This window comes from Dendrobates tinctorius, unplaced genomic scaffold, assembly GCF_039654945.1.
Source record: "Dendrobates tinctorius isolate UK_male_01 unplaced genomic scaffold, ASM3965494v1 ptg000245l, whole genome shotgun sequence".
Classification (NCBI taxonomy): Eukaryota; Metazoa; Chordata; class Amphibia; order Anura; family Dendrobatidae; genus Dendrobates; species Dendrobates tinctorius.
In genome coordinates this window covers 9,847,013-9,857,945 of record NW_027361912.1, presented here as the reverse complement: position 1 = coordinate 9,857,945, position 10,933 = coordinate 9,847,013, and the positions used below count along the sequence as shown (strand labels likewise).

General features: G+C 48.1%; 9 non-coding genes across 9 annotated transcripts; all 9 read left to right on the top strand.

The window, feature by feature from the left end:
• Positions 1 to 213: 213 nt before the first annotated feature.
• LOC141062684 (U4 spliceosomal RNA) lies at positions 214 to 354 on the top strand. The gene has a single exon (XR_012224427.1). It is a non-coding gene; the product is annotated as a U4 spliceosomal RNA (small nuclear RNA).
• A 281-nt stretch (positions 355 to 635) lies between these two features.
• On the top strand, positions 636 to 777 carry LOC141062435 (U4 spliceosomal RNA). The gene has a single exon (XR_012224203.1). It is a non-coding gene; the product is annotated as a U4 spliceosomal RNA (small nuclear RNA).
• Positions 778 to 1,060: 283 nt separating this feature from the next.
• Positions 1,061 to 1,201, top strand: LOC141061987 (U4 spliceosomal RNA). Its single transcript, XR_012223797.1, has one exon. It is a non-coding gene; the product is annotated as a U4 spliceosomal RNA (small nuclear RNA).
• A 7,365-nt stretch (positions 1,202 to 8,566) lies between these two features.
• LOC141062654 (U4 spliceosomal RNA) lies at positions 8,567 to 8,707 on the top strand. The gene has a single exon (XR_012224400.1). It is a non-coding gene; the product is annotated as a U4 spliceosomal RNA (small nuclear RNA).
• Positions 8,708 to 8,988: 281 nt separating this feature from the next.
• LOC141062574 (U4 spliceosomal RNA) lies at positions 8,989 to 9,130 on the top strand. Its single transcript, XR_012224328.1, has one exon. It is a non-coding gene; the product is annotated as a U4 spliceosomal RNA (small nuclear RNA).
• Positions 9,131 to 9,413: 283 nt separating this feature from the next.
• On the top strand, positions 9,414 to 9,554 carry LOC141062063 (U4 spliceosomal RNA). The gene has a single exon (XR_012223866.1). It is a non-coding gene; the product is annotated as a U4 spliceosomal RNA (small nuclear RNA).
• Positions 9,555 to 9,836: 282 nt separating this feature from the next.
• Positions 9,837 to 9,977, top strand: LOC141061968 (U4 spliceosomal RNA). Its single transcript, XR_012223780.1, has one exon. It is a non-coding gene; the product is annotated as a U4 spliceosomal RNA (small nuclear RNA).
• Positions 9,978 to 10,259: 282 nt separating this feature from the next.
• On the top strand, positions 10,260 to 10,400 carry LOC141061152 (U4 spliceosomal RNA). Its single transcript, XR_012223041.1, has one exon. It is a non-coding gene; the product is annotated as a U4 spliceosomal RNA (small nuclear RNA).
• Positions 10,401 to 10,681: 281 nt separating this feature from the next.
• Positions 10,682 to 10,823, top strand: LOC141062629 (U4 spliceosomal RNA). The gene has a single exon (XR_012224377.1). It is a non-coding gene; the product is annotated as a U4 spliceosomal RNA (small nuclear RNA).
• The last annotated feature ends 110 nt before the right edge of the window (positions 10,824 to 10,933 follow it).

Genomic DNA, 10,933 nt, shown 5'->3' with positions numbered 1-10,933 from the left:
CAGGAATGGATTGATGTTTGTTGCCTGGAGCAGGAGAGAGTGAGGGGATCTGCCTGTAATTGCCAAAAACTACATCTTTCCTGAGCCCTTAGAATGTGGAAGCCCAGGATGCCTGGAAGCAGTGTGGGAGGGCTAGTGGTGATTTGGAACTCACCATAGCTTAAAAAAGCTCTGCCTTGGAAGTGAGAAGGCCTTAGTCACCTCAGTTCCTTCAACTTTGCGCAGTGGTAATATCGTAGCCCATGAGGTTTAACCAAGGTGTCATTATTGCTAAATGAAATCTTTTCCCAATACCCTGCCGTGTTAACTTGAAATACAGTCAGCTTTGGCAATTTTTGTTGGTCTCTCAGGAGACTTATTCTATGGTATGCAAATGACAGTCTTAGCTCCTGCCAGTGTGGAAGAAAAGCCTTGCTTCTCACAGCGATGGATTGATGTTTGTTTTCTGGAGCAGAAGGAGAGAGTGAGGCAATCTGCCTGTAATTGCCAAAAATTGTTTTTCCTGAGCCCTTAGCATGTGGAAGCCCAGGATGCCTGGAAGCAGCGTGGGAGGGCTAGTGGTGATTTGGAACTCAACATGGCTTAAACAAGTTCTGCCTTGGAAGTGGGAAGCCCTTGATCACCTCAGTTGGTTCATCTTTGCGCAGTGGCAATATCGTAGCCCAATGAGGTTTAACTGAGGCGTGATTATTGGTAATTGAAAACTTTTCCCTGTACCCTGCCATGATGACTTGAAATACAGTCAGCTTTGGCAATTTTTGTTGGTCTCTCAGGAGACTTAATCCATTGTATGCAAATGACTGTCTTAGCTCCTCCCAGTGTGGAAGAGAAGCCTTGCTTCCCAAAGCAATGGGTTGGTGTTTGTTGCCTGGAGCAGAAGAAGAGAGTGAGGCGATCTACCTGTAATTGCCAAAAATTACATCTTAATTGAGCCCTTAGAATGTGGAAGCCCAGGATGCCTGGAAGCAGTGTGGGAGGGCTAGTGAGGATTTGGAACTCACCATTGCTTAAACAAGCACTGCTTTGGAAGCAGGAAGGCCTTGGTCACAACAGTTCTTTCAACTTTGCGCAGTGGCAATATCGTAGTCCATGAGGTTTAACCGAGGTGTGATTATTGTTAATTGAAAACTTTTCCCAATACTCCTCCATGATGACTTGAAATACAGTCAGCTTTGGAAATTTTTGTTGGTCTCTCAGGAGACTTAATCCATTGTATGCAAATGACAGTATTAGTTTCTCCCAGTGTGGAAGAAAAGCCTTGCTTCTCACAGTAATGGGTTAATGTTTGTTGCCTGAAGCAGAAGAAGAGAGTGAGGCGATCTGCCTGTAATTGCCAAAAATTACATCTTAACTGAGCCCTTAGAATGTGGAAGCCCAGGATGCCTGGAAGCAGTGTGGGAGGGCTAGTGAGGATTTGGAACTCACCATAGCTTAAACAAGCTCTGCTTTGGAAGCGGGAAGGCCTTGGTCACAACTAGAGTTGAGCGACTTTTGATTTTTTAGGGTCGCGTTTCGTTTCGTGAAAACCGACTTTTCCATATAGGGAAAAGTCGGGGTCGTCACGAAACCCAATGTAAGTCAATGGGGAATAAAAGTCGGCAGTGAGAGGAGGACAGGAAACACACCTAGAGTGCCCATTTGAATGCCAAAAGCATTAAAACCTTAATTAACTTCATAATACAAGTTACGGACTGAAAAATGGGGGTTATTTGGCTAAAGTTGTGGGGGGGTAGGGCTGGATCCAGGTTTTCATGTGCCCTGGGCGAAAGAGCGCCCCTTTAACACATACCACAACTCATCATGCTCCGATACGGCAGAGAAATAGCGGTATAGTACAATGAAAAATCCTTCACTTTTTACATCTCATGACGAGGCCCATCTATTTCTCCATACAGAATCATTGGTCCCATATAATGTTTGAAACAGTATATGATGAGCTCCACATAATGCTACAGTATATGTTGGTCCCCATGGATGAAGCTCCACTGTCTTATGGGCCCAAATAATGCTCCAAACATAATGGGCCCCATTTCTAATGCTCTAGTGTATAATTGGCCCTGTAAATGCTGCTCCAGTGTCTGATGTCCACCTTTGGAATGTTCCAGTGTATGGTGGGCCCCATCTATAATTCTCCAGAGTATAGTGCTCCCCAAAAATTGCTGTCCCAACATTGAAAACAATCAAATAAGTCTCCTCTCTAGGGAATCCCTGTACTTGTCTGGACTCCTCGTCGTCCCCATCTTCCATCTCACTGCACAGTATTTCAACTTTGCAAGTGCTGTGATCCTGAGCAAGCAGGGGGGGGCCCACTCGTTGGCGACAGTTCTGGCACAGGGCCCCTGATAGTACGGTGGTGTGTCTGATGGCGGGTGGGCCGAACCTGCACTTTCATCTGCAGCTTCCTCTTTGTCACCGTGTAAGATGGAACTATATATGGGAAGGGTAACCTGAGTATCATCAGGGTCAGATTCAGGCCGTGTAGCGTGCGAGGGGAATGTAGTGGTCTGGGTCAATGTACCAGCAGATTCATCGAGCAGTGGCTGGGCATCAGTGCACTTGTGTCGCCCCCAGGAGTTCGGTCGCCACAGTGGCATTACCTTCTTCCTAGGGAGTGTGATGTCATGCTTGGGAGCAACGAACGATCTCTCTAGCAGGTTAACTGATTGGGCGGCGTTATTCCCACGAGTCATGACCCTCCAAACAGCGTTCATGAAGGAAAAGTATTTGTTTTACGTGGGCAGTATGGTTGCAAAGCTGAACCTTAAAGGAATGTCCAGAAGGGCACCACCAGGAGTGGAGCCTACGGTTAAATTCGACTCCACCTGGGAAACCTCAACCATGCCAGCTACAGAACAGATGCACACATTGCAAGCTTAATTCCGTTAACGAACGAGACTCCGTCATGCCCCGCGGTCCGAGTCCGGCTTACTAGAGGGACACGTGAGGCTCTGGCACATGAGATTGGCCAATAACTGGTGTGTCATGCCATTACATGTCCGTGGCTGCATGTGCGCTACACTGAAAAGGCCAGCGTTTGTCGCTTACAGGTGCAGATAACCCGCTGAACAACGTTAGTGATGGGGATCACTGATGACAATTATTACCCGCGAACAATGATTTCCCAGTAAGTGCAGGTCAACCGCAGTTCTGGAATTAGGCCTAACCGTCATTCCTGAAAAAATGAAAACTTACGTGTGCAAACCACAGGTGCTGTAGCTTGCTTAACAGCTCGCCAGCCGTTCTCATGCCCAGTATGGATTGCACGTGATTGCACAAAGGTTAGAAAGGGTACCGTATCCCCGGATAACATGTATGGATAGCGTACACATTCAAAATATATGTCTGTACATCAGGAGGCAGGCTCAGACGGTGTCAGGCACAGTATGGATTTGACGGCCCAGATTACACAGCGGAGGAGCAGGGAGAGGTAAAGATTGCAAATGCTGGGGCCCTGCCCAAGCAAGGGGGGCCCACTCGTGGGCTTCGGTACTGGCACTGGGCCCCTCATAATACGGCGGTGTGTCTGACGGCGGGTGTGCACCACCACCGTCAGAGACACTTGATTGCACTATGAGGGACCCTGTGCCAGTGCCCGCACCCAAGAGTCGGCCTACCCACCTGTCCAGGGCAACGGCACTCGCACGGTGTCGTGCGCTAGGTGGTGACCCCGGCCATGGGGGGGGGAGGCAGCACAGTTAGGGAGTTTTAGAAAGTGGCATATGTTGATGTTGGACATTCAGCTGATGCAAAAGGCGAAATAGGTGAAGTCCCAGGAAGAGGTGGACCAAAGCAAGCCATTTTTCTGTCACCCTATGTGTCATCAGGGGAAGGTGGGACAAAATCCTTGGAAACCCATGCATGGTTCATTTTAATGAAGGTTAGATCATCCACATTTTGAGTTGACAGACGGGTCCTTTTTTCTGTCAGGATTGATCCAGCTGCACTGAAGACTCTTTCCGATAGCACACTTGCAGCTGGGCAAGCGAGCTCCTGTAAGGCATATTGGGCCAATTCAGGCCAGGTGTCCAGTTTAGCGGCCCAATAGTCAAAGGGGAATGACCTGTGTGGGAGAACATCGATATGGGAGGAAAAGTAGTTTGTAACCATAGTTGACAACTGCTGTCTCCTGTCACTTTCCATCGATGCAGTTTTACCAGTTGTGTGAGCGGTATTTGAAAAATCAGTCCACAACATTGTCATGAAACCCCTGTCTCCAACGCCACTTCTGCTGTGTGCACCACGAACACCTCTGCCAAGCTGCCCCCGGCCCGTACGGCTCGTGTGAGAACCATCACCGCTGCTGTGTGCTGGGAATGCCTCAAGCAACCGATTTACCAGAGTTGCTTGTTTATTAGCCAATATTAGGTCAAGGTTCTCCTGTGGCATGATGTTTTGTAATTTGCCTTTATAGCGTGGATCCAGGATGCTAGCCAACCAGTAGTCGTCATCGTTCATCATTTTGGCAATGCGGGGGTCCCTTTTTAGGATCTGCAAGGCATAATCTGACATGTGGGCCAATGTTCCCGGTGTCAATGATGCACTGCGAGTGCTGGTTGGAGGAGCACTTTCTGGCAAATCCACATCCCTCCAGTCACGCACAAACCCTGTACCAGACCTTGCCACGCCAACATTTTCACTTGCCCCACGAGATGCATCCTCCTCCCCAAAGTAATCATCCCCATCATCCTCCTCCTCCTCCTCTTCTTCCTCCACCTTGTCCAGGAGAGGTCCCTGAGCAGACAATGGCTGAATGTCATCAAGGATTCCCTCCTCCTCTTCCTCCTCATCAACATTGGCTGCAGACACCTGCTCCTTAAGGTGCGTCAAAGTATGATTGAGAAGACGCATAAGTGGGATGCTCATGCTTAGGATGGCGTCGTCTGCGCTTACCAGCCGTGTGCATTCCTCAAAACACTGAAGGACTTTACAGAGGTCTTTCAGCTTCGACCACTGGACACCTGTCAACTCCATGTCTGCTCTCAAAGTGCCTGGCCGTGTATCCTCCCACAAATGCATTATGGCCTGCCTCTGCTCGCACAGCCGCTCCACCATGTGCAGGGTGGAGTTCCACCTTGTTGCAATGTCGATAATGAGGCGGTGGTTGGGAAGGAGGAGCAATCGCTGCAGCTTCTGCATACGAACGGAGTGTACAGGCGACCGGCGGATGTGCGCGCACAGTCTTCGCACCTTCTGGAGCAGGGCTGTTAACTCCGGATAATTTTTGAGGAAGCACTGCACCACCAGGTTCAAGGTGTGAGCCAAGCAAGGTATATGGCTGAGTTTTGAAAGGGCTATGGCTGCCACAAAATTACGGCCGTTATCACTAACTACCTTGCCTGCCTCAAGATGTACACTGCCCAGCCATGACTCAGTTTGTCGCTTCAAGTACTCGGCCAGCAACTCGGCGGTGTGTCTGTTGCCCAAACACATCATCTGCAACACAGCCTGCTGACGCTTTCCACTAGCTGCTCGATAGGGGGAAACATCGTGTGCAACAGTGGCAGCTGCAGATGGAGTGCTCGTACGACTGCGCTCTGTGGACGAGCTTTCGCTTCTGGAGGAGGAGGAGGGTCGAACGCCTACAGCCAACTGTTTCCTATACCGTGGGCTAGGCAGCACTGTCCCACCACCGCTGTCCCCTGTGGACCCTGCATCCACCACATTAACCCAGTGCGCAGTGATGGACACGTAATGGCCCTGGCCATGCCGACTGGACCATGCATCAGTTGTGAGGTGCAACTTTCCGCTCACTGACTGCTTGAGTGCATGGACAATGCGGTCTTTCACATGATGGTGGAGGGCTGTTATGGCTTTGCGAGAGAAGAAGTGGTGACTGACTACCTTCGTTGTGATCAGTTGCACATGTGGCACTTGAGGTTTGGTGTTGTGTCCACGCTTGCAAGTGCATGCTGGTTAAATGTCTAAGCATGCAACTGGTATTCAAATTTTTCAGATTTTTCCCTCGGCTAAAGGTCTTTGCGCACTTCTTACAGATAACCTTGGCCTGATCATGAGGATTTTGGTCAAAAAAGTGCCACACTGCACTCTTCCTACTTTGGCAGGCATTTTGCGGCCTAGCACGCTGTGATCTTTTGACCCTCTGGACAAGCTGTCCAGTAACTCTTTTGATGTTTGGAACCTGTCTTTGGAGTGCTCCGGGCCTGCCAGATAACAGCTGTTGCGATGTCGATGTCTGCTGTGGATGCTCCTCATCTGAGCTATTGGAAGCAGCACCCTCTTCCCCCAATGGATGCCAATCTGGGTCAACAACTGGGTCATCCATCACCTCCTCTTCTATGTCATGTGCACCTTCCTCTGTGTCACCGTGTATGGTGGTATAGTGTGCGGGAAGGGGCACCTGAGTCTCATCAGGGTCAGAATCTGGCTCTGTACACTGCGAGGACAATGTAGCGCTCTGAGTGAATGTACCAGCATAATCATCTATCAGCGGCTGTGCATCAGTGCACTCCATGTCAGATTCATCTTGGCCTGGGTATTTCACCATTTGACTTGATAATCCAGGCATGGTATGTGAAAACAGCTCCATGGAGTAATCAGTAGTATGGCCTGCATCATCCTTCAATCTTGGTTGGGGTGAAGGACACAAGGAAAGGTGTGGTTCATGAACATGAGCCTCCAATGATGACTCAGTGCTTTTACTTTTTACAACTGAAGTAGAGGAGGCGATAGAGCTGGAGGCTGAGTCAGCAATGTAAGACAAAACTTTTTCCTGATGCTCTGGCTTTAAAAGCGGTTTGCCAACTCCTAGAAAACTAAGCGTTCGAGGCCTTATGTAGCCAGACGATGACGCAGGCTCAACACCTCCTGCATTCGGTCCTATTTTGCTCTTGCCACTACCATCAGATCCACCACCAACACCATCATTACCAGCTGCCAACCCCCGCCCAATTCCACGGCCTCTTCCACCAGCCTTCCTCATTTTTGGTAGAAATGTAGACAAAATCCAACAAACTATATAGTAATGTAAAACAAGGTACAAGGTGTCTATAGGACAGGGGAGATTTTGAATTTCTGCACACACTTGTGGACACTGGACACTTTTGGATTGTGTGAGGCCCACTGATATCTGAGCGCTATGTGACAGGCTCGATGGCACAGCTGTGACAAAAGTGACGAGAGGATAAGGGAGATTTTGAATTTCTGCAGACACTTGTGGACACTGGACACTTTTGGATTGTGTGAGGCCCACTGATATCTGAGCGCTATGTCACAGGCTCGATGGCACAGCTGTGACAAAAGTGACGAGAGGATAAGGGAGATTTTGAATTTCTGCAGACACTTGTGGACACTGGACACTTTTGGATTGTGTGAGGCCCACTGATATCTGAGCGCTATGTCACAGGCTCGATGGCACAGCTGTGACAAAAGTGACGAGAGGATAAGGGAGATTTTGAATTTCTGCAGACACTTGTGGACACTGGACACTTTTGGATTGTGTGAGGCCCACTGATATCTGAGCGCTATGTCACAGGCTCGGTGGCACAGCTGTGACAAAAGTGACTGGAGGATAAGGGAGATTGGATTGCTTTTAAAAAAGCAGTTTGCAGAGCAGTGGGTAAACAGCAATGCCAGCCTTTCAGGAAGCCTTAAAAGGCAGCCCAACAACCAACACCACTGATACACCACAATATAGCCTCCCCTTGCACTGCACACACAGTGACTGGTGTGTTGTGCAGGCCAAATCGCTAGCAGCAGAAGCAGTTTTTTTTTCTTCTCAGCAGGACAAAAAAAAAAATTGGGATTGCTTTTAAAAAAGCAGTTTGCGGAGCAGTGGGTAAACAGCAATGCAGGAATGTCAGGAAGCCTTAGAAGGCAGCCCAACAACCAACACCACTGATACACCACTATATAGCCTCCCCTTGCACTGCACACACAGTGACTGGTGTGTTGTACAGGCAAAATCGCTAGCAGCAGAAGCAGTTTTTTTTTCTTCTCAGCAGGACAAAAAAAAAAAATTGGGATTGCTTTTAAAAAAGCAGTTTGTGGAGCAGTGGGTAAACAGCAATGCAGGAATGTCAGGAAGCCTTAGATGGCAGCCCAACAACCAACACCACTGATACACCACTATATAGCCTCCCCTTGCACTGCACACACAGTGACTGGTGTGTTGTACAGGCAAAATCGCAAGCAGCAGAAGCAGTTTTTTTTTTCTTCTTCCCTGCCTAACGCTCTCCCTACAGAATCAGCAGCAACCTCTCCCTATGCTAAGATCGGCAGAAGTAAAATGGCGGTCGGCGTGCACGCCCTTTTATACCCCCTGTGACGCCCACCAAAGCAAGCCAATCACTTGCATGCCCTTCTGAAAGATCGTGGTGACCCGTGCCTATGTCATCACGTTGCCCACAGTGTCCGTGGATCCTGATTGGCTGAAAAAGAGTGCAAAACAAACTTTTGAAACGTGACTTTGGCGCGTAAGTCGCCGACCTCGTGGCCGACCTCATCCTAGGGTCGGGTTTCGTTTCATGAAACCCGACTTTGCCAAAAGTCGGCGACTTTTGAAATTTTTCGACCCGTTTCACTCAACTCTAGTCACAACAGTTCTTTCAACTTTGCCCAGTAGCAATATAGTAGCCCATGAGGTTTAACTGAGGTGTGATTATTGCTAATTGAAAACTTTTTCCAATACCCCGCCATGATGGCTTGAAATACAGTCAGCTTTGGCAATTTTTGTTGGTCTCTCAGCAGACTTAATCTATGGTATGCAAATGACAGTCTTAGCTCCTGCCAGCGTGGAAGATAAGCCTTGCTTCTCACAGCAATGGATTGATGTTTGTTTTCTGGAGCAGAAGGAGAGAGTGAGGCAATCTGCCTGTAATTGCCAAAAATTGTTTTTCCTGAGCCCTTAGCATGTGGAAGCCCAGGATGCCTGGAAGCAGCGTGGGAGGGCTAGTGGTGATTTGGAACTCAACATGGCTTAAACAAGTTCTGCCTTGGAAGTGGGAAGCCCTTGATCACCTCAGTTGGTTCATCTTTGCACAGTGGCAATATCGTAGCCCAATGAGGTTTAACTGAGGCGTGATTATTGGTAATTGAAAACTTTTCCCTGTACCCTGCCATGATGACTTGAAATACAGTCAGCTTTGGCAATTTTTGTTGGTCTCTCAGGAGACTTAATCCATTGTATGCAAATGACTGTCTTAGCTCCTCCCAGTGTGGAAGAGAAGCCTTGCTTCCCAAAGCAATGGGTTGGTGTTTGTTGCCTGGAGCAGAAGAAGAGAGTGAGGCGATCTACCTGTAATTGCCAAAAATTACATCTTAACTGAGCCCTTAGAATGTGGAAGCCCAGGATGCCTGGAAGCAGTGTGGGAGGGCTAGGGAGGATTTGGAACTCACCATAGCTTAAACAAGCTCTGCTTTGGAAGCAGGAAGGCCTTGGTCACAACAGTTTTTTCAATTTTGCGCAATGGCAATATCGTAGTCCATGAGGTTTAACCGAGGCTTGATTATTGCTAATTGAAAACTTTTCTTAATACCCCGCCATGATGATTTGAAATACAGTCAGCTTTGGCAATTTTTGTTGGTCTCTCAGGAGACTTAATCCATGGTATGCAAATGACAGTCTTAGCTCCTTCCAGTGTGGAAGAAAAGCTTTGTATCTCACAGCAATGGATTGATGTTTGTTTTTTGGAGCAGAAGGCGAGAGTGAGGCAATCTGCCTGTAATTGCTAAAAATTACATCTTTCCTGAGCCCTCAGAATGTGGAAGCCCAGGATGCCTGGAAGCAGCGTGGATGGCTAGTGGTGATTTGGAACTCACCATGGCTTAAACAAGTTCTGCCTTGGAAGTGGGAAGCCCTTGGTCACTTCTGTTCCTTCATCTTTGCGCTGCGGCAATATCGTAGCCCATGAGGTTTAACCAAGGCGTGATTATTGCTAATTGAAAACATTTCCCAATACCACGCCATAATGACTTGAAATACAGTCAGCTTTGGCAATTTTTGTTGGTCTCTCAGGAGACTTAATCTATGGTATGCAAATGACAGTCTTAGGTCCTCCCAGTGTGGAAGAAAAGCCTTGCTTCTCACAGCAATGGACTGATGTTTGTTTGTTGGAGCAGAAGGCGAGAGTGAGGCAATCTGCCTGTAATTGCCAAAAATTACATCTTAACTGAGCCCTTAGAATGTGGAAGCCCAGGATGCCTGGGAGCAGCGTGGAGGGCTAGTGGTGATTTGGAACTCACCATGGCTTAAACAAGTTCTGCCTTGGAAGCGGGAAGCCCTTGGTCACTACTGTTCCTTCATCTTTGCGCTGTGGCAATATCGTAGCCCATGAGGTTTAACTGAGGCATGATTATTGCTAATTGCAAACTTTTCCCAATACCCCGCCATGATGACTTGAAATACAGTCAGCTTTGGCAATTTTTGTTGGTCTCTCAGGAGACTTAATCTATGGTATGCAAATGACAGTCTTAGCTCCTGCCAGCGTGTAAGAAAAGCCTTGCTTCTCACAGCAATAGATTGATGTTTGTTTTCTGGAGCAGAAGGAGAGAGTGAGGCAATCTGCCTGTAATTGCCAAAAATTGTTTTTCCTGAGCCCTTAGCATGTGGAAGCCCTGGATGCCTGGAAGCAGTGTGGGAGGGCTAGTGGTGATTTGGAACTCAACATGGCTTAAACAAGTTCTGCCTTGGAAGTGGGAAGCCCTTGATCACCTCAGTTGGTTCATTTTTGCGCAATGGCAATATCATAGCCCAATGAGGTTTAACTGAGGCGTGATTATTGGTAATTGAAAAGTTTTCCCTGTACCCTGCCATGATGACTTGAAATACAGTCAGCTTTGGCAATTTTTGTTGGTCTCTCAGGAGACTTAATCTATGGTATGCAAATGACAGTCTTAGGTCCTCCCAGTGTGGAAGAAAAGCCTTGCTTCTGACAACAAAGGGTTGATGTTTGTTTCCTGGAGCAGAAGAAGAGAG